We start from the raw sequence: 22,741 nt of genomic DNA on the forward strand, positions 1-22,741 counted from the left end.
ACGGCACGGCCGGCACCCACTGCTTGTGACCAGTCACCCGTGTGGTCGAATCGTCGTCCCCGATCCGCCCGTGACGGACCAGGACCCCTGTGCAGCTAGCACACACCTCACGGAGGACCGGAGCCTAGTGGTTCAAGTGGAACGGCCGCCGCTCCGGACAGACTGATCCCCCGGTATGCAGGACGGTCAGCCACCCAGCCCACGGCCGATTCCTCCTTGTGCATGGCACGGCCGGCACCCACACGGCTTGTGAACGCTCACCAGTGCTGTCGGATCGCCGTCCCCGATCCGCGCGTGACGGGGCCCGGACCACCGTGCAGCTAGCACACAAGTCGCCCAGGACCGCAGCCAAGGGGTTTGGGACGGATGGCCACTGCTCCTCACAGACTGATCCCCTGGTCTGTAAAACAGTCTGCCTTCGAGCCGGTGGGCGAAGCCTCCCTGTGCACAGCACGGCTGGCTCCCACGCCGCTTGTGACCGGTCACCCGTGGGGTCGGATCGCCGTCCCCGATCAGCCCATGTCGAATGCGGACTTCAGTGCGGCTAGCACACACGTCGCCCAGGACAGCCGCCAAGGGGTTCGAGATGCAAGTTCGCAGTTCCGGACAGACGGATCCCTCGGTATGCGGGACGGTCAGCCGCCGAGCCGGTGGACAAGACTCCCGCTGCACGGCACGGCCGGCACCCACTGCTTGTGACCAGTCACCCGTGTGGTCGTATCGTCGTCCCCGATCCGCCCGTGACGGACCCGGACCCCCGTGCAGCTAGCACACACGTAACTCAGGACCGGAGCCTAGTGGTTCAAGAGGAACGGCCGCCGCTCCGGATAGACTGATCCCCCGTTATGCGGCACGGTCAGACCCGATCCGTTGGAAAAGCGACCCGATGAACAGCACGGCCGGCACCCACTGCTTGTAACCACTGGCGTCGGATCGATGTCCCGGATCCGCCCGATCCAGAGCCTGGAACGGATCCGTCCAACCCGGACCCCGGAACGGCTAGCACACAAGTCGCCCAGGACCGGAGCCAAGGGGTTAGGGACGAATTGGCGTCGCTCCTGACAGACTGATCCCCCAGTATGCAGGACGGTCAGCCACCCAGCCCACGGCCGATTCCTCCTTGTGCATGGCACGGCCGGCACCCACACGGCTTGTGACCGTTCACCAGTGCTCTCGGATCGCTGTCCCCGATCCGCCCGTGACGGGGCCCGGTCCACCCTGCAGCAAGCACACCAATCGCCCAGGACCGCAGCCAAGGGGTTCGGGACGGATGGCCACTGCTCCTGACAGACTGATCCCCTGGTCTGTAAAACAGTCTGCCTTCGAGCCGGTGGGCGAAGCCTCCCTGTGCACAGCACGGCTGGCTCCCACGCCGCTTGTGACCGGTCACCCGTGGGGTCGGATCGCCGTCCCCGATCAGCCCATGTCGAATGCGGACTTCAGTGCGGCTAGCACACACGTCGCCCAGGACAGCCGCCAAGGGGTTCGGGATGCAATTTTGCAGTTCCGGACAGACGGATCCCTCGGTATGCGGGACGGTCAGCCGCCGAGCCAGTGGACAAGACTCCCGCTGCACGGCACGGCCGGCACCCACTGCTTGTGACCAGTCACCCGTGTGGTCGAATCGTCGTCCCCGATCCGCCCGTGACGGACCAGGACCCCCGTGCAGCCAGCACACACCTCACGCAGGACCGGAGCCTAGTGGTTCAAGAGGAACGGCCGCCGCTCCGCACAGACGGATCCCTCGGTATGCGGGACGGTCAGCCGCCGAGCCGGTGGACGAGACTCCCGCTGCACGGCACGGCCGGCACCCACTGCTTGTGACCACTCACCCGTGTGGTCGGATCGCCGTCCCCGATCCGCCCATGACGGATTCGGACCCCCGTGCAGCTAGCACACACCTCACGCAGGACCGGAGCCTAGTGGTTCAAGAGGAACGGCCGCCGCTCCGGATAGACTGATCCCTCGGTATGCAGGACGGTCAGACACCCAGCCCACGGCCGAAGCCTCCTTGTGCATGGCATGGCCTGCACCCACACGGCTTGTGAACGCTCACCAGTGCTGTCGGATCGCTGTCCCCGATCCGCCCGTGACGGGGCCCGGTCCACCCTGCAGCAAGCACACAAATCGCCCAGGACCGCAGCCAAGGGGTTCGGGACGGATGGCCACTGCTCCTGACAGACTGATCCCCTGGTCTGTAAAACAGTCTGCCTTCGAGCCGGCGGACGAAGCCTCCCTGTGCACAGCACGGCTGGCTCCCACGCCGCTTGTGACCGGTCACCCGTGGGGTCGGATCGCCATCCCCGATCAGCCCATGTCGAATGCGGACTTCAGTGCGGCTAGCACACACGTCGCCCAGGACAGCCGCCAAGGGGTTCGGGATGCAATTTTGCAGTTCCGGACAGACGGATCCCTCGGTATGCGGGACGGTCAGCCGCCGAGCCGGTGGACAAGACTCCCGCTGCACGGCACGGCCGGCACCCACTGCTTGTGACCGCTCACCCGTGTGGTCGGATCGCCGTCCCCGATCCGCCCGTGACGGATTCGGACCCCCGTGCAGCTAGCACACACGTCACCCAGGACCGGAGCCTAGTGGTTCAAGAGGAACGGCCGCCGCTCCGGACAGACTGATCCCCCGGTATGCAGGACGGTCAGCCACCCAGCCCACGGCCGATTCCTCCTTGTGCATGGCACGGCCGGCACCCACACGGCTTGTGAACGCTCACCAGTGCTGTCGGATCGCTGTCCCCGATCCGCGCGTGACGGGGCCCGGACCACCCTGCAGCTAGCACACAAGTCGCCCAGGACCGCAGCCAAGGGGTTCAGGACGGATGGCCACTGCTCCTGACAGACTGATCCCCTGGTCTGTAAAACAGTCTGCCTTCGAGCCGGTGGGCGAAACCTCCCTGTGCACAGCACGGCTGGCTCCCACGCCGCTTGTGACCGGTCACCCGTGGGGTCGGATCGCCGTCCCCGATCAGCCCATGTCGAATGCGGACTTCAGTGCGGCTAGCACACACGTCGCCCAGGACAGCCGCCAAGGGGTTCGGGATGCAATTTTGCAGTTCCGGACAGACGGATCCCTCGGTATGCGGGACGGTCAGCCCCCGAGCCGGTGGACAAGACTCCCGCTGCACGGCACGGCCGGCACCCACTGCTTGTGACCAGTCACCCGTGTGGTCGTATCGTCGTCCCCGATCCGCCCGTGACGGACCCGGACCCCCGTGCAGCTAGCACACACGTAACTCAGGACCGGAGCCTAGTGGTTCAAGAGGAACGGCCGCCGCTCCGGATAGACTGATCCCCCGTTATGCGGCACGGTCAGACCCGATCCGGTGGAAAAGCGACCCGATGAACAGCACGGCCGGCACCCACTGCTTGTAACCACTGGCGTCGGATCGATGTCCCGGATCCGCCCGATCCAGAGCCTGGAACGGATCCGTCCAACCCGGACCCCGGAACGGCTAGCACACAAGTCGCCCAGGACCGGAGCCAAGGGGTTAGGGACGAATTGGCGTCGCTCCTGACAGACTGATCCCCCGGTATGCAGGACGGTCAGCCGCCCAGCCCACGGCCGATTCCTCCTTGTGCATGGCACGGCCGGCACCCACACGGCTTGTGACCGTTCACCAGTGCTCTCGGATCGCTGTCCCCGATCCGCCCGTGACGGGGCCCGGTCCACCCTGCAGCAAGCACACCAATCGCCCAGGACCGCAGCCAAGGGGTTCGGGACGGATGGCCACTGCTCCTGACAGACTGATCCCCTGGTCTGTAAAACAGTCTGCCTTCGAGCCGGCGGACGAAGCCTCCCTGTGCAGAGCACGGCTGGCTCCCACGCTGCTTGTGACCGGTCACCCGTGGGGTCGGATCGCCGTCCCCGATCACCCCATGTCGAATGCGGACTTCAGTGCGGCTAGCACACACGTCGCCCAGGACAGCCGCCAAGGGGTTCGGGATGCAATTTTGCAGTTCCGGACAGACGGATCCCTCGGTATGCGGGACGGTCAGCCGCCGAGCCGGTGGACAAGACTCCCGCTGCACGGCACGGCCGGCACCCACTGCTTGTGACCGCTCACCCGTGTGGTCGGATCGCCATCCCCGATCCGCCCGTGACAGACCAGGACCCCCGTGCAGCTAGCACACACGTCACCCAGGACCGGAGCCTAGTGGTTCAAGAGGAACGGCCGCCGCTCCGGACAGACTGATCCCCCGGTATGCAGGACGGTCAGCCACCCAGCCCACGGCCAATTCCTCCTTGTGCATGGAACGGCCGACACCCACACGGCTTGTGAACGCTCACCAGTGCTGTCGGATCGCCGTCCCCGATCCGCGCGTGACGGGGCCCGGACCACCGTGCAGCTAGCACACAAGTCGCCCAGGACCGCAGCCAAGGGGTTCGGGACGGATGGCCACTGCTCCTGACAGACTGATCCCCTGGTCTGTAAAACAGTCTGCCTTCGAGCCGGTGGGCGAAGCCTCCCTGTGCAGAGAACAACTGGCTCCCACGCCGCTTGTGACCGGTCACCCGTGGGGTCGGATCGCCGTCCCCGATCAGCCCATGTCGAATGCGGACTTCAGTGCGGCTAGCACACACGTCGCCCAGGACAGCCGCCAAGGGGTTCGGGATGCAATTTTGCAGTTCCGGACAGACGGATCCCTCGGTATGCGGGACGGTCAGCCCCCGAGCCGGTGGACAAGACTCCCGCTGCACGGCACGGCCGGCACCCACTGCTTGTGACCAGTCACCCGTGTGGTCGTATCGTCGTCCCCGATCCGCCCGTGACGGACCCGGACCCCCGTGCAGCTAGCACACACGTAACTCAGGACCGGAGCCTAGTGGTTCAAGAGGAACGGCCGCCGCTCCGGATAGACTGATCCCCCGTTATGCGGCACGGTCAGACCCGATCCGGTGGAAAAGCGACCCGATGAACAGCACGGCCGGCACCCACTGCTTGTAACCACTGTCGTTGGATCGATGTCCCGGATCCGCCCAATCCAGAGCCTGGAACGGATCCGTCCAACCCGGACCCCGGAACGGCTAGCACACAAGTCGCCCAGGACCGGAGCCAAGGGGTTAGGGACGAATTGGCGTCGCTCCTGACAGACTGATCCCCCGGTATGCAGGACGGTCAGCCACCCAGCCCACGGCCGATTCCTCCTTGTGCATGGCACGGCCGGCACCCACACGGCTTGTGACCGTTCACCAGTGCTCTCGGATCGCTGTCCCCGATCCGCCCGTGACGGGGCCCGGTCCACCCTGCAGCAAGCACACCAATCGCCCAGGACCGCAGCCAAGGGGTTCGGGACGGATGGCCACTGCTCCTGACAGACTGATCCCCTGGTCTGTAAAACAGTCTGCCTTCGAGCCGGCGGGCGAAGCCTCCCTGTGCAGAGCACGGCTGGCTCCCACGCCGCTTGTGACCGGTCACCCGTGGGGTCGGATCGCCGTCCCCGATCACCCCATGTCGAATGCGGACTTCAGTGCGGCTAGCACACACGTCGCCCAGGACAGCCGCCAAGGGGTTCGGGATGCAATTTTGCAGTTCCGGACAGACGGATCCCTCGGTATGCGGGACGGTCAGCCGCCGAGCCGGTGGACAAGACTCCCGCTGCACGGCACGGCCGGCACCCACTGCTTGTGACCGCTCACCCGTGTGGTCGGATCGCCGTCCCCGATCCGCCCGTGACGGATTCGGACCCCCGTGCAGCTAGCACACACGTCACCCAGGACCGGAGCCTAGTGGTTCAAGAGGAACGGCCGCCGCTCCGGACAGACTGATCCCCCGGTATGCAGGACGGTCAGCCACCCAGCCCACGGCCGATTCCTCCTTGTGCATGGCACGGCCGGCACCCACACGGCTTGTGACCGTTCACCAGTGCTCTCGGATCGCCGTCCCCGATCCGCCCGTGACGGGGCCCGGTCCACCCTGCAGCAAGCACACCAATCGCCCAGGACCGCAGCCAAGGGGTTCGGGACGGATGGCCACTGCTCCTGACAGACTGATCCCCTGGTCTGTAAAACAGTCTGCCTTCGAGCCGGCGGACGAAGCCTCCCTGTGCACAGCACGGCTGGCTCCCACGCCGCTTGTGACCGGTCACCCGTGGGGTCGGATCGCCGTCCCCGATCAGCCCATGTCGAATGCGGACTTCAGTGCGGCTAGCACACACGTCGCCCAGGACAGCCGCCAAGGGGTTCGAGATGCAAGTTCGCAGTTCCGGACAGACGGATCCCTCGGTATGCGGGACGGTCAGCCCCCGAGCCGGTGGACAAGACTCCCGCTGCACGGCACGGCCGGCACCCACTGCTTGTGACCAGTCACCCGTGTGGTCGTATCGTCGTCCCCGATCCGCCCGTGACGGACCCGGACCCCCGTGCAGCTAGCACACACGTAACTCAGGACCGGAGCCTAGTGGTTCAAGAGGAACGGCCGCCGCTCCGGATAGACTGATCCCCCGTTATGCGGCACGGTCAGACCCGATCCGGTGGAAAAGCGACCCGATGAACAGCACGGCCGGCACCCACTGCTTGTAACCACTGGCATCGGATCGATGTCCCGGATCCGCCCGATCCAGAGCCTGGAACGGATCCGTCCAACCCGGACCCCGGAACGGCTAGCACACAAGTCGCCCAGGACCGGAGCCTAGTGGTTCAAGACGAACGGCCGCCGCTCCGGACAGACTGATCCCCCGGTATGCAGGACGGTCAGCCACCCAGCCCACGGCCGATTCCTCCTTGTGCATGGCACGGCCGGCACCCACACGGCTTGTGACCGTTCACCAGTGCTCTCGGATCGCTGTCCCCGATCCGCCCGTGACGGGGCCCGGTCAACCCTGCAGCAAGCACACAAGTCGCCCAGGACCGCAGCCAAGGGGTTCGGGACGGATGGCCACTGCTCCTGACAGACTGATCCCCTGGTCTGTAAAACAGTCTGCCTTCGAGCCGGTGGGCGAAGCCTCCCTGTGCACAGCACGGCTGGCTCCCACGCCGCTTGTGACCGGTCACCCGTGGGGTCGGATCGCCGTCCCCGATCAGCCCATGTCGAATGCGGACTTCAGTGCGGCTAGCACACACGTCGCCCAGGACAGCCGCCAAGGGGTTCGAGATGCAATTTTGCAGTTCCGGACAGACGGATCCCTCGGTATGCGGGACGGTCAGCCGCCGAGCCGGTGGACAAGACTCCCGCTGCACGGCACGGCCGGCACCCACTGCTTGTGACCAGTCACCCGTGTGGTCGGATCGTCGTCCCCGATCCGCCCGTGACGGACCCGGACCCCCGTGCAGCTAGCACACACGTAACTCAGGACCGGAGCCTAGTGGTTCAAGAGGAACGGCCGCCGCTCCGGATAGACTGATCCCCCGTTATGCGGCACGGTCAGACCCGATCCGGTGGAAAAGCGACCCGATGAACAGCACGGCCGGCACCCACTGCTTGTAACCACTGGCGTCGGATCGATGTCCCGGATCCGCCCGATCCAGAGCCTGGAACGGATCCGTCCAACCCGGACCCCGGAACGGCTAGCACACAAGTCGCCCAGGACCGGAGCCAAGGGGTTAGGGACGAATTGGCGTCGCTCCGGACAGACTGATCCCCCGGTATGCAGGACGGTCAGCCACCCAGCCCACGGCCGATTCCTCCTTGTGCATGGCATGGCCTGCACCCACACGGCTTGTGAACGCTCACCAGTGCTGTCGGATCGCTGTCCCCGATCCGCGCGTGACGGGGCCCGGTCCACCGTGCAGTTAGCACACAAGTCGCCCAGGACCGCAGCCAAGGGGTTCGGGACGGATGGCCACTGCTCCTGACAGACTGATCCCCTGGTCTGTAAAACAGTCTGCCTTCGAGCCGGCGGACGAAGCCTCCCTGTGCAGAGCACGGCTGGCTCCCACGCTGCTTGTGACCGGTCACCCGTGGGGTCGGATCGCCGTCCCCGATCAGCCCATGTCGAATGCGGACTTCAGTGCGGCTAGCACACACGTCGCCCAGGACAGCCGCCAAGGGGTTCGGGATGCAATTTTGCAGTTCCGGACAGACGGATCCCTCGGTATGCGGGACGGTCAGCCGCCGAGCCGGTGGACAAGACTCCCGCTGCACGGCACGGCCGGCACCCACTGCTTGTGACCAGTCACCCGTGTGGTCGTATCGTCGGCACCGATCCGCCCGTGACGGACCCGGACCCCCGTGCAGCTAGCACACACCTCACGCAGGACCGGAGCCTAGTGGTTCAAGAGGAACGGCCGCCGCTCCGGATAGACTGATCCCTCGGTATGCAGGACGGTCAGCCACCCAGCCCACGGCCGAAGCCTCCTTGTGCATGGCACGGCCAGCACCCACACGGCTTGTGAACGCTCACCAGTGCTGTCGGATCGCCGTCCCCGATCCGCGCGTGACGGGGCCCGGACCACCGTGCAGCTAGCACACTAGTCGCCCAGGACCGCAGCCAAGGGGTTCGGGACGGATGGCCACTGCTCCTGACAGACTGATCCCCTGGTCTGTAAAACAGTCTGCCTTCGAGCCGGTGGGCGAAGCCTCCCCGTGCACAGCACGGCTGGCTCCCACGCCGCTTGTGACCGGTCACCCGTGGGGTCGGATCGCCGTCCCCGATCAGCCCATGTCGAATGCGGACTTCAGTGCGGCTAGCACACACGTCGCCCAGGACAGCCGCCAAGGGGTTCGGGATGCAATTTTGCAGTTCCGGACAGACGGATCCCTCGGTATGCGGGACGGACAGCCGCCGAGCCGGTGGACAAGACTCCCGCTGCACGGCACGGCCGGCACCTACTGCTTGTGACCGCTCACCCGTGTGGTCGGATCGCCATCCTCGATCCGCCCGTGACACACCAGGACCCCCGTGCAGCTAGCACACACGTCACCCAGGACCGGAGCCTAGTGGTTCAAGAGGAACGGCCGCCGCTCCGGACAGACTGATCCCCCGGTATACAGGACGGTCAGCCACCCAGCCCACGGCCAATTCCTCCTTGTGCATGGCACGGCCGGCACCCACACGGCTTGTGAACGCTCACCAGTGCTGTCGGATCGCCGTCCCCGATCCGCGCGTGACGGGGCCCGGACCACCGTGCAGCTAGCACACAAGTCGCCCAGGACCGCAGCCAAGGGGTTCGGGACGGATGGCCACTGCTCCTGACAGACTGATCCCCTGGTCTGTAAAACAGTCTGCCTTCGAGCCGGTGGGCGAAGCTTCTCTGTGCAGAGCACAACTGTCTCCCACGCCGCTTGTGACCGGTCACCCGTGGGGTCGGATCGCCGTCCCCGATCAGCCCATGTCGAATGCGGACTTCAGTGCGGCTAGCACACACGTCGCCCAGGACAGCCGCCAAGGGGTTCGGGATGCAATTTTGCAGTTCCGGACAGACGGATCCCTCGGTATGCGGGACGGTCAGCCGCCGAGCCGGTGGACGAGACTCCCGCTGCACGGCACGGCCGGCACCCACTGCTTGTGACCAGTCACCCGTGTGGTCGGATCGCCGTCCCCGATCCGCCCGTGACGGATTCGGACCCCCGTGCAGCTAGCACACACGTCACCCAGGACCGGAGTCTAGTGGTTCAAGTGGAACGGCCGCCGCTCCGGACAGACTGATCCCCCGGTATGCAGGACGGTCAGCCACCCAGCCCACGGCCAATTCCTCCTTGTGCATGGCACGGCCGGCACCCACACGGCTTGTGAACGCTCACCAGTGCTGTCGGATCGCCGTCCCCGATGCGCGCGTGACGGGGCCCGGACCACCGTGCAGCTAGCACACAAGTCGCCCAGGACCGCAGCCAAGGGGTTCGGGACGGATGGCCACTGCTCCTGACAGACTGATCCCCTGGTCTGTAAAACAGTCTGCCTTCGAGCCGGCGGACGAAGCCTCCCTGTGCAGAGCACGGCTGGCTCCCACGCCGCTTGTGACCGGTCACCCGTGGGGTCGGATCGCCGTCCCCGATCAGCCCATGTCGAATGCGGACTTCAGTGCGGCTAGCACACACGTCGCCCAGGACAGCCGCCAAGGGGTTCGGGATGCAATTTTGCAGTTCCGGACAGACGGATCCCTCGGTATGCGGGACGGTCAGCCGCCGAGCCGGTGGACAAGACTCCCGCTGCACGGCACGGCCGGCACCCACTGCTTGTGACCAGTCACCCGTGTGGTCGTATCGTCGTCCCCGATCCGCCCGTGACGGACCCGGACCCCCGTGCAGCTAGCACACACGTAACTCAGGACCGGAGCCTAGTGGTTCAAGAGGAACGGCCGCCGCTCCGGATAGACTGATCCCCCGTTATGCGGCACGGTCAGACCCGATCCGGTGGAAAAGCGACCCGATGAACAGCACGGCCGGCACCCACTGCTTGTAACCACTGGCGTCGGATCGATGTCCCGGATCCGCCCGATCCAGAGCCTGGAACGGATCCGTCCAACCCGGACCCCGGAACGGCTAGCACACAAGTCGCCCAGGACCGGAGCCAAGAGGTTAGGGACGAATTGGCGTCGCTCCGGACAGACTGATCCCCCGGTATGCAGGACGGTCAGCCACCCAGCCCACGGCCAATTCCTCCTTGTGCATGGCACGGCCGGCACCCACACGGCTTGTGACCGTTCACCAGTGCTCTCGGATCGCTGTCCCCGATCCGCGCGTGACGGGGCCCGGACCACCGTGCAGCTAGCACACTAGTCGCCCAGGACCGCAGCCAAGGGGTTCGGGACGGATGGCCACTGCTCCTGACAGACTGATCCCCTGGTCTGTAAAACAGTCTGCCTTCGAGCCGGTGGGCGAAGCCTCCCTGTGCAGAGCACAACTGTCTCCCACGCCGCTTGTGACCGGTCACCCGTGGGGTCGGATCGCTGTCCCCGATCAGCCCATGTCGAATGCGGACTTCAGTGCGGCTAGCACACACGTCGCCCAGGACAGCCGCCAAGGGGTTCGGGATGCAATTTTGCAGTTCCGGACAGACGGATCCCTCGGTATGCGGGACGGTCAGCCGCCGAGCCGGTGGACGAGACTCCCGCTGCACGGCACGGCCGGCACCCACTGCTTGTGACCAGTCACCCGTGTGGTCGAATCGTCGTCCCCGATCCGCCCGTGACGGACCAGGACCCCCGTGCAGCTAGCACACACCTCACGGAGGACCGGAGCCTAGTGGTTCAAGTGGAACGGCCGCCGCTCCGGACAGACTGATCCCCCGGTATGCAGGACGGTCAGCCACCCAGCCCACGGCCAATTCCTCCTTGTGCATGGCACGGCCGGCACCCACACGGCTTGTGAACGCTCACCAGTGCTGTCGGATCGCCGTCCCCGATCCGCGCGTGACGGGGCCCGGACCACCGTGCAGCTAGCACACAAGTCGCCCAGGACCGCAGCCAAGGGGTTCGGGACGGATGGCCACTGCTCCTGACAGACTGATCCCCTGGTCTGTAAAACAGTCTGCCTTCGAGCCGGTGGGCGAAGCCTCCCTGTGCAGAGCACGGCTGGCTCCCACGCCGCTTGTGACCGGTCACCCGTGGGGTCGGATCGCCGTCCCCGATCAGCCCATGTCGAATGCGGACTTCAGTGCGGCTAGCACACACGTCGCCCAGGACAGCCGCCAAGGGGTTCGGGATGCAATTTTGCAGTTCCGGACAGACGGATCCCTCGGTATGCGGGACGGACTGCCGCCGAGCCGGTGGACAAGACTCCCGCTGCACGGCACGGCCGGCACCCACTGCTTGTGACCGCTCACCCGTGTGGTCGGATCGCCATCCCCGATCCGCCCATGACACACCAGGACCCCCGTGCAGCTAGCACACACGTCACCCAGGACCGGAGCCTAGTGGTTCAAGAGGAACGGCCGCCGCTCCGGACAGACTGATCCCCCGGTATGCAGGACGGTCAGCCACCCAGCCCACGGCCAATTCCTCCTTGTGCATGGCACGGCCGGCACCCACACGGCTTGTGAACGCTCACCAGTGCTGTCGGATCGCCGTCCCCGATCCGCGCGTGACGGGGCCCGGACCACCGTGCAGCTAGCACACAAGTCGCCCAGGACCGCAGCCAAGGGGTTCGGGACGGATGGCCACTGCTCCTGACAGACTGATCCCCTGGTCTGTAAAACAGTCTGCCTTCGAGCCGGTGGGCGAAGCCTCCCTGTGCAGAGCACAACTGTCTCCCACGCCGCTTGTGACCGGTCACCCGTGGGGTCGGATCGCCGTCCCCGATCAGCCCATGTCGAATGCGGACTTCAGTGCGGCTAGCACACACGTCGCCCAGGACAGCCGCCAAGGGGTTCGGGATGCAATTTTGCAGTTCCGGACAGACGGATCCCTCGGTATGCGGGACGGTCAGCCCCCGAGCCGGTGGACAAGACTCCCGCTGCACGGCACGGCCGGCACCCACTGCTTGTGACCAGTCACCCGTGTGGTCGAATCGTCGTCCCCGATCCGCCCGTGACGGACCAGGACCCCCGTGCAGCTAGCACACACCTCACGGAGGACCGGAGCCTAGTGGTTCAAGTGGAACGGCCGCCGCTCCGGACAGACTGATCCCCCGGTATGCAGGACGGTCAGCCACCCAGCCCACGGCCAATTCCTCCTTGTGCATGGCACGGCCGGCACCCACACGGCTTGTGAACGCTCACCAGTGCTGTCGGATCGCCGTCCCCGATCCGCGCGTGACGGGGCCCGGACCACCGTGCAGCTAGCACACAAGTCGCCCAGGACCGCAGCCAAGGGGTTCGGGACGGATGGCCACTGCTCCTGACAGACTGATCCCCTGGTCTGTAAAACAGTCTGCCTTCGAGCCGGTGGGCGAAGCCTCCCTGTGCACAGCACGGCTGGCTCCCACGCCGCTTGTGACCGGTCACCCGTGGGGTCGGATCGCCGTCCCCGATCAGCCCATGTCGAATGCGGACTTCAGTGCGTCTAGCACACACGTCGCCCAGGACAGCCGCCAAGGGGTTCGAGATGCAAGTTCGCAGTTCCGGACAGACGGATCCCTCGGTATGCGGGACGGTCAGCCGCCGAGCCGGTGGACAAGACTCCCGCTGCACGGCACGGCCGGCACCCACTGCTTGTGACCAGTCACCCGTGTGGTCGTATCGTCGTCCCCGATCCGCCCGTGACGGACCCGGACCCCCGTGCAGCTAGCACACACGTAACTCAGGACCGGAGCCTAGTGGTTCAAGAGGAACGGCCGCCGCTCCGGATAGACTGATCCCCCGTTATGCGGCACGGTCAGACCCGATCCGGTGGAAAAGCGACCCGATGAACAGCACGGCCGGCACCCACTGCTTGTAACCACTGGCGTCGGATCGATGTCCCGGATCCGCCCGATCCAGAGCCTGGAACGGATCCGTCCAACCCGGACCCCGGAACGGCTAGCACACAAGTCGCCCAGGACCGGAGCCAAGAGGTTAGGGACGAATTGGCGTCGCTCCGGACAGACTGATCCCCCGGTATGCAGGACGGTCAGCCACCCAGCCCACGGCCAATTCCTCCTTGTGCATGGCACGGCCGGCACCCACACGGCTTGTGACCGTTCACCAGTGCTCTCGGATCGCTGTCCCCGATCCGCGCGTGACGGGGCCCGGACCACCGTGCAGCTAGCACACTAGTCGCCCAGGACCGCAGCCAAGGGGTTCGGGACGGATGGCCACTGCTCCTGACAGACTGATCCCCTGGTCTGTAAAACAGTCTGCCTTCGAGCCGGTGGGCGAAGCCTCCCTGTGCAGAGCACAACTGTCTCCCACGCCGCTTGTGACCGGTCACCCGTGGGGTCGGATCGCTGTCCCCGATCAGCCCATGTCGAATGCGGACTTCAGTGCGGCTAGCACACACGTCGCCCAGGACAGCCGCCAAGGGGTTCGGGATGCAATTTTGCAGTTCCGGACAGACGGATCCCTCGGTATGCGGGACGGTCAGCCGCCGAGCCGGTGGACGAGACTCCCGCTGCACGGCACGGCCGGCACCCACTGCTTGTGACCAGTCACCCGTGTGGTCGAATCGTCGTCCCCGATCCGCCCGTGACGGACCAGGACCCCCGTGCAGCTAGCACACACCTCACGGAGGACCGGAGCCTAGTGGTTCAAGTGGAACGGCCGCCGCTCCGGACAGACTGATCCCCCGGTATGCAGGACGGTCAGCCACCCAGCCCACGGCCAATTCCTCCTTGTGCATGGCACGGCCGGCACCCACACGGCTTGTGAACGCTCACCAGTGCTGTCGGATCGCCGTCCCCGATCCGCGCGTGACGGGGCCCGGACCACCGTGCAGCTAGCACACAAGTCGCCCAGGACCGCAGCCAAGGGGTTCGGGACGGATGGCCACTGCTCCTGACAGACTGATCCCCTGGTCTGTAAAACAGTCTGCCTTCGAGCCGGTGGGCGAAGCCTCCCTGTGCAGAGCACGGCTGGCTCCCACGCCGCTTGTGACCGGTCACCCGTGGGGTCGGATCGCCGTCCCCGATCAGCCCATGTCGAATGCGGACTTCAGTGCGGCTAGCACACACGTCGCCCAGGACAGCCGCCAAGGGGTTCGGGATGCAATTTTGCAGTTCCGGACAGACGGATCCCTCGGTATGCGGGACGGACTGCCGCCGAGCCGGTGGACAAGACTCCCGCTGCACGGCACGGCCGGCACCCACTGCTTGTGACCGCTCACCCGTGTGGTCGGATCGCCATCCCCGATCCGCCCATGACACACCAGGACCCCCGTGCAGCTAGCACACACGTCACCCAGGACCGGAGCCTAGTGGTTCAAGAGGAACGGCCGCCGCTCCGGACAGACTGATCCCCCGGTATGCAGGACGGTCAGCCACCCAGCCCACGGCCAATTCCTCCTTGTGCATGGCACGGCCGGCACCCACACGGCTTGTGAACGCTCACCAGTGCTGTCGGATCGCCGTCCCCGATCCGCGCGTGACGGGGCCCGGACCACCGTGCAGCTAGCACACAAGTCGCCCAGGACCGCAGCCAAGGGGTTCGGGACGGATGGCCACTGCTCCTGACAGACTGATCCCCTGGTCTGTAAAACAGTCTGCCTTCGAGCCGGTGGGCGAAGCCTCCCTGTGCAGAGCACAACTGTCTCCCACGCCGCTTGTGACCGGTCACCCGTGGGGTCGGATCGCCGTCCCCGATCAGCCCATGTCGAATGCGGACTTCAGTGCGGCTAGCACACACGTCGCCCAGGACAGCCGCCAAGGGGTTCGGGATGCAATTTTGCAGTTCCGGACAGACGGATCCCTCGGTATGCGGGACGGTCAGCCCCCGAGCCGGTGGACAAGACTCCCGCTGCACGGCACGGCCGGCACCCACTGCTTGTGACCAGTCACCCGTGTGGTCGAATCGTCGTCCCCGATCCGCCCGTGACGGACCAGGACCCCCGTGCAGCTAGCACACACCTCACGGAGGACCGGAGCCTAGTGGTTCAAGTGGAACGGCCGCCGCTCCGGACAGACTGATCCCCCGGTATGCAGGACGGTCAGCCACCCAGCCCACGGCCAATTCCTCCTTGTGCATGGCACGGCCGGCACCCACACGGCTTGTGACCGTTCACCAGTGCTGTCGGATCGCCGTCCCCGATGCGCGCGTGACGGGGCCCGGACCACCGTGCAGCTAGCACACAAGTCGCCCAGGACCGCAGCCAAGGGGTTCGGGACGGATGGCCACTGCTCCTGACAGACTGATCCCCTGGTCTGTAAAACAGTCTGCCTTCGAGCCGGTGGGCGAAGCCTCCCTGTGCAGAGCACAACTGTCTCCCACGCCGCTTGTGACCGGTCACCCGTGGGGTCGGATCGCTGTCCCCGATCAGCCCATGTCGAATGCGGACTTCAGTGCGGCTAGCACACACGTCGCCCAGGACAGCCGCCAAGGGGTTCGGGATGCAATTTTGCAGTTCCGGACAGACGGATCCCTCGGTATGCGGGACGGTCAGCCGCCGAGCCGGTGGACAAGACTCCCGCTGCACGGCACGGCCGGCACCCACTGCTTGTGACCAGTCACCCGTGTGGTCGGATCGCCGTCCCCGATCCGCCCGTGACGGATTCGGACCCCCGTGCAGCTAGCACACACGTCACCCAGGACAGGAGTCTAGTGGTTCAAGTGGAACGGCCGCCGCTCCGGACAGACTGATCCCCCGGTATGCAGGACGGTCAGCCACCCAGCCCACGGCCAATTCCTCCTTGTGCATGGCACGGCCGGCACCCACACGGCTTGTGACCGTTCACCAGTGCTCTCGGATCGCTGTCCCCGATCCGCCCGTGACGGGGCCCGGTCCACCCTGCAGCTAGCACACAAGTCGCCCAGGACCGCAGCCAAGGGGTTCGGGACGGATGGCCACTGCTCCTGACAGACTGATCCCCTGGTCTGTAAAACAGTCTGCCTTCGAGCCGGCGGACGAAGCCTCCCTGTGCAGAGCACGGCTGGCTCCAACGCCGATTGTGACCGGTCACCCGTGGGGTCGGATCGCCGTCCCCGATCAGCCCATGTCGAATGCGGACTTCAGTGCGGCTAGCACACACGTCGCCCAGGACAGCCGCCAAGGGGTTCGGGATGCAATTTTGCAGTTCCGGACAGACAGATCCCTCGGTATGCGGGACGGTCAGCCGCCGAGCCGGTGGACAAGACTCCCGCTGCACGGCACGGCCGGCACCCACTGCTTGTGACCAGTCACCCGTGTGGTCGAATCGTCGTCCCCGATCCGCCCGTGACGGACCAGGACCCCCGTGCAGCTAGCACACACCTCACGGAGGACCGGAGCCTAGTGGTTCAAGAGGAACGGCCGCCGCTCCGCACAGACGGATCCCTCGGTATGCGGGACGGTCAGCCGCCGAGCCGGTGGACAAGACTCCCTGTGCACGGCACGGCCGGCACCCACTGCTTGTGACCGCTCACCCGTGTGGTCGGATCGCCGTCCCCGATCCGCCCGTGACGGATTCGGACCCCCGTGCAGCTAGCACACACGTCACCCAGGACCGGAGCCTAGTGGTTCAAGTGGAACGGCCGCCGCTCCGGACAGACTGATCCCCCGGTATGCAGGACGGTCAGCCACCCAGCCCACGGCCAATTCCTCCTTGTGCATGGCACGGCCGGCACCCACACGGCTTGTGAACGCTCACCCGTGTGGTCGGATCGCCGTCCCCGATCCGCGCGTGACGGGGCCCGGACCACCGTGCAGCTAGCACACAAGTCGCCCAGGACCACAGCCAAGGGGTTCGGGACGGATGGCCACTGCTCCTGACAGACTGATCCCCTGGTCTGTAAAACAGTCTGCCTTCGAGCCCGCAAACGAAGCCTCCCTGTGCACAGCACGGCTGGCTCCCAGGCCGCTTGTGACCGGTCACCCGTGGGGTCGGATCGCCGTCCCCGATCAGCCCATGTCGAATGCGGACTTCAGTGCGTCTAGCACACACGTCGCCCAGGACAGCCGCCAAGGGGTTCGAGATGCAAGTTCGCAGTTCCGGACAGACGGATCCCTCGGTATGCGGGACGGTCAGCCGCCGAGCCGGTGGACAAGACTCCCGCTGCACGGCACGGCCGGCACCCACTGCTTGTAACCAGTCACCCGTGTGGTCGTATCGTCGTCCCCGATCCGCCCGTGACGGACCCGGACCCCCGTGCAGCTAGCACACACGTAACTCAGGACCGGAGCCTAGTGGTTCAAGAGGAACGGCCGCCGCTCCGGATAGACTGATCCCCCGTTATGCGGCACGGTCAGACCCGATCCGGTGGAAAAGCGACCCGATGAACAGCACGGCCAGCACCCACTGCTTGTAACCACTGTCGTCGGATCGATGTCCCGGATCCGCCCGATCCAGAGCCTGGAACGGATCCGTCCAACCCGGACCCCGGAACGGCTAGCACACAAGTCGCCCAGGACCGGAGCCAAGGGGTTAGGGACGAATTGGCGTCGCTCCTGACAGACTGATCCCCCGGTATGCAGGACGGTCAGCCACCCAGCCCACGGCCGATTCCTCCTTGTGCATGGCACGGCCGGCACCCACACGGCTTGTGACCGTTCACCAGTGCTCTCGGATTGCTGTCCCCGATCCGCCCGTGACGGGGCCCGGACCACCGTGCAGCTAGCACACAAGTCGCCCAGGACCGCAGCCAAGGGGTTCGGGACGGATGGCCACTGCTCCTGACAGACTGATCCCCTGGTCTGTAAAACAGTCTGCCTTCGAGCCGGCGGACGAAGCCTCCCTGTGCACAGCACGGCTGGCTCCCAGGCCGCTTGTGACCGGTCACCCGTGGGGTCGGATCGCCGTCCCCGATCAGCCCATGTCGAATGCGGACTTCAGTGCGGCTAGCACACACGTCGCCCAGGACAGCCGCCAAGGGGTTCGGGATGCAATTTTGCAGTTCCGGACAGACGGATCCCTCGGTATGCGGGACGGTCAGCCGCCGAGCCGGTGGACGAGACTCCCGCTGCACGGCACGGCCGGCACCCACTGCTTGTGACCACTCACCCGTGTGGTCGGATCGCCGTCCCCGATCCGCCCGTGACGGATTCGGACCCCCGTGCAGCTAGCACACACGTCACCCAGGACCGGAGTCTAGTGGTTCAAGTGGAACGGCCGCCGCTCCGGACAGACTGATCCCCCGGTATGCAGGACGGTCAGCCACCCAGCCCAGTGCCGATTCCTCCTTGTGCATGGCACGGCCGGCACCCACACGGCTTGTGACCGTTCACCAGTGCTCTCGGATCGCTGTCCCCGATCCGCCCGTGACGGGGCCCGGTCCACCCTGCAGCAAGCACACCAATCGCCCAGGACCGCAGCCAAGGGGTTCGGGACGGATGGCCACTGCTCCTGACAGACTGATCCCCTGGTCTGTAAAACAGTCTGCCTTCGAGCCGGCAAACGAAGCCTCCCTGTGCACAGCACGGCTGGCTCCCAGGCCGCTTGTGACCGGTCACCCGTGGGGTCGGATCGCCGTCCCCGATCAGCCCATGTCGAATGCGGACTTCAGTGCGGCTAGCACACACGTCGCCCAGGACAGCCGCCAAGGGGTTCGGGATGCAATTTTGCAGTTCCGGACAGACGGATCCCTCGGTATGCGGGACGGTCAGCCGCCGAGCCGGTGGACAAGACTCCCGCTGCACGGCACGGCCGGCACCCACTGCTTGTGACCAGTCACCCGTGTGGTCGAATCGTCGTCCCCGATCCGCCCGTGACGGACCAGGACCCCCGTGCAGCTAGCACACACCTCACGCAGGACCGGAGCCTAGTGGTTCAAGAGGAACGGCCGCCCCTCCGCACAGACGGATCCCTCGGTATGCGGGACGGTCAGCCGCCGAGCCGGTGGACAAGACTCCCTGTGCACGGCACGGCCGGCACCCACTGCTTGTGACCGCTCACCCGTGTGGTCAGATCGCCGTCCCCGATCCGCCCGTGACGGATTCGGACCCCCGTGCAGCTAGCACACACGTCACCCAGGACCGGAGCCTAGTGGTTCAAGTGGAACGGCCGCCGCTCCGGACAGACTGATCCCCCGGTATGCAGGACGGTCAGCCACCCAGCCCACGGCCAATTCCTCCTTGTGCATGGCACGGCCGGCACCCACACGGCTTGTGACCGGTCACCCGTGGGGTCGGATCGCCGTCCCCGATCCGCACGTGACGGGGCCCGGACCACCGTGCAACTAGCACACAAGTCGCCCAGGACCGCAGCCAAGGGGTTCGGGACGGATGGCCACTGCTCCTGACAGACTGATCCCCTGGTCTGTAAAACAGTCTGCCTTCGAGCCGGCGGACGAAGCCTCCCTGTGCACAGCACGGCTGGCTCCCACGCTGCTTGTGACCGGTCACCCGTGGGGTCGGATCGCCGTCCCCGATCAGCCCATGTCGAATGCGGACTTCAGTGCGGCTAGCACACATGTCGCCCAGGACAGCCGCCAAGGGGTTCGGGATGCAATTTTGCAGTTCCGGACAGACGGATCCCTCGGTATGCGGGACGGTCAGCCGCCGAGCCGGTGGACAAGACTCCCGCTGCACGGCACGGCCGGCACCCACTGCTTGTGACCAGTCACCCGTGTGGTCGTATCGTCGTCCCCGATCCGCCCGTGACGGACCCGGACCCCCGTGCAGCTAGCACACACCTCACGCAGGACCGGAGCCTAGTGGTTCAAGAGGAACGGCCGCCGCTCCGGATAGACTGATCCCCCGTTATGCGGCACGGTCAGACCCGATCCGGTGGAAAAGCGACCCGATGAACAGCACGGCCGGCACCCACTGCTTGTAACCACTGGCGTCGGATCGATGTCCCGGATCCGCCCGATCCAGAGCCTGGAACGGATCCGTCCAACCCGGACCCCGGAACGGCTAGCACACAAGTCGCCCAGGACCGGAGCCAAGGGGTTAGGGACGAATTGGCGTCGCTCCTGACAGACTGATCCCCCGGTATGCAGGACGGTCAGCCACCCAGCCCACGGCCGATTCCTCCTTGTGCATGGCACGGCCGGCACCCACACGGCTTGTGACCGTTCACCAGTGCTCTCGGATCGCTGTCCCCGATCCGCCCGTGACGGGGCCCGGTCCACCCTGCAGCAAGCACACCAATCGCCCAGGACCGCAGCCAAGGGGTTCGGGACGGATGGCCACTGCTCCTGACAGACTGATCCCCTGGTCTGTAAAACAGTCTGCCTTCGAGCCGGCGGACGAAGCCTCCCTGTGCACAGCACGGCTGGCTCCCACGCTGCTTGTGACCGGTCACCCGTGGGGTCGGATCGCCGTCCCCGATCAGCCCATGTTGAATGCGGACTTCAGTGCAGCTAGCACACACGTCGCCCAGGACAGCCGCCAAGGGGTTCGGGATGCAATTTTGCAGTTCCGGACAGACGGATCCCTCGGTATGCGGGACGGTCAGCCGCCGAGCCGGTGGACAAGACTCCCGCTGCACGGCACGGCCGGCACCCACTGCTTGTGACCAGTCACCCGTGTGGTCGAATCGTCGTCCCCGATCCGCCCGTGACGGACCAGGACCCCCGTGCAGCTAGCACACACCTCACGCAGGACCGGAGCCTAGTGGTTCAAGAGGAACGGCCGCCGCTCCGCACAGACTGATCCCCCGGTATGCAGGACGGTCAGCCACCCAGCCCACGGCCGATTCCTCCTTGTGCATGGCACGGCCGGCACCCACACGGCTTGTGACCGTTCACCAGTGCTCTCGGATCGCTGTCCCCGATCCGCCCGTGACGGGGCCCCGTCCACCCTGCAGCAAGCACACCAATCGCCCAGGACCGCAGACAAGGGGTTCGGGACGGATGGCCACTGCTCCTGACAGACTGATCCCCTGGTCTGTAAAACAGTCTGCCTTCGAGCCGGCGGACGAAGCCTCCCTGTGTACAGCACGGCTGGCTCCCACGCCGCTTGTGACCGGTCACCCGTGGGGTCGGATCGCCGTCCCCGATCAGCCCATGTCGAATGCGGACTTCAGTGCGGCTAGCACACACGTCGCCCAGGACAGCCGCCAAGGGGTTCGAGATGCAAGTTCGCAGTTCCGGACAGACGGATCCCTCGGTATGCGGGACGGTCAGCCCCCGAGCCGGTGGACAAGACTCCCGCTGCACGGCACGGCCGGCACCCACTGCTTGTGACCAGTCACCCGTGTGGTCGTATCGTCGTCCCCGATCCGCCCGTGACGGACCCGGACCCCCGTGCAGCTAGCACACACGTAACTCAGGACCGGAGCCTAGTGGTTCAAGAGGAACGGCCGCCGCTCCGGATAGACTGATCCCCCGTTATGCGGCACGGTCAGACCCGATCCGGTGGAAAAGCGACCCGATGAACAGCACGGCCGGCACCCACTGCTTGTAACCACTGGCGTCGGATCGATGTCCCGGATCCGCCCGATCCAGAGCCTGGAACGGATCCGTCCAACCCGGACCCCGGAACGGCTAGCACACAAGTCGCCCAGGACCGGAGCCAAGAGGTTAGGGACGAATTGGCGTCGCTCCGGACAGACTGATCCCCCGGTATGCAGGACGGTCAGCCACCCAGCCCACGGCCAATTCCTCCTTGTGCATGGCACGGCCGGCACCCACACGGCTTGTGAACGCTCACCAGTGCTGTCGGATCGCCGTCCCCGATCCGCGCGTGACGGGGCCCGGACCACCGTGCAGCTAGCACACTAGTCGCCCAGGACCGCAGCCAAGGGGTTCGGGACGGATGGCCACTGCTCCTGACAGACTGATCCCCTGGTCTGTAAAACAGTCTGCCTTCGAGCCGGTGGGCGAAGCCTCCCCGTGCACAGCACGGCTGGCTCCCACGCCGCTTGTGACCGGTCACCCGTGGGGTCGGATCGCCGTCCCCGATCAGCCCATGTCGAATGCGGACTTCAGTGCGGCTAGCACACACGTCGCCCAGGACAGCCGCCAAGGGGTTCGGGATGCAATTTTGCAGTTCCGGACAGACGGATCCCTCGGTATGCGTGACGGACAGCCGCCGAGCCGGTGGACAAGACTCCCGCTGCACGGCACAGCCGGCACCCACTGCTTGTGACCGCTCACCCGTGTGGTCGGATCGCCATCCCCGATCCGCCCGTGACACACCAGGACCCCCGTGCAGCTAGCACACACGTCACCCAGGACCGGAGCCTAGTGGTTCAAGTGGAACGGCCGCCGCTCCGGACAGACTGATCCCCCGGTATGCAGGACGGTCAGCCACCCAGCCCACGGCCAATTCCTCCTTGTGCATGGCACGGCCGGCACCCACACGGCTTGTGAACGCTCACCAGTGCTGTCGGATCGCCGTCCCCGATGCGCGCGTGACGGGGCCCGG

Source organism: Aythya marila (genome assembly GCF_965140915.1).
Source record: "Aythya marila genome assembly, chromosome: 2".
Classification (NCBI taxonomy): Eukaryota; Metazoa; Chordata; class Aves; order Anseriformes; family Anatidae; genus Aythya; species Aythya marila.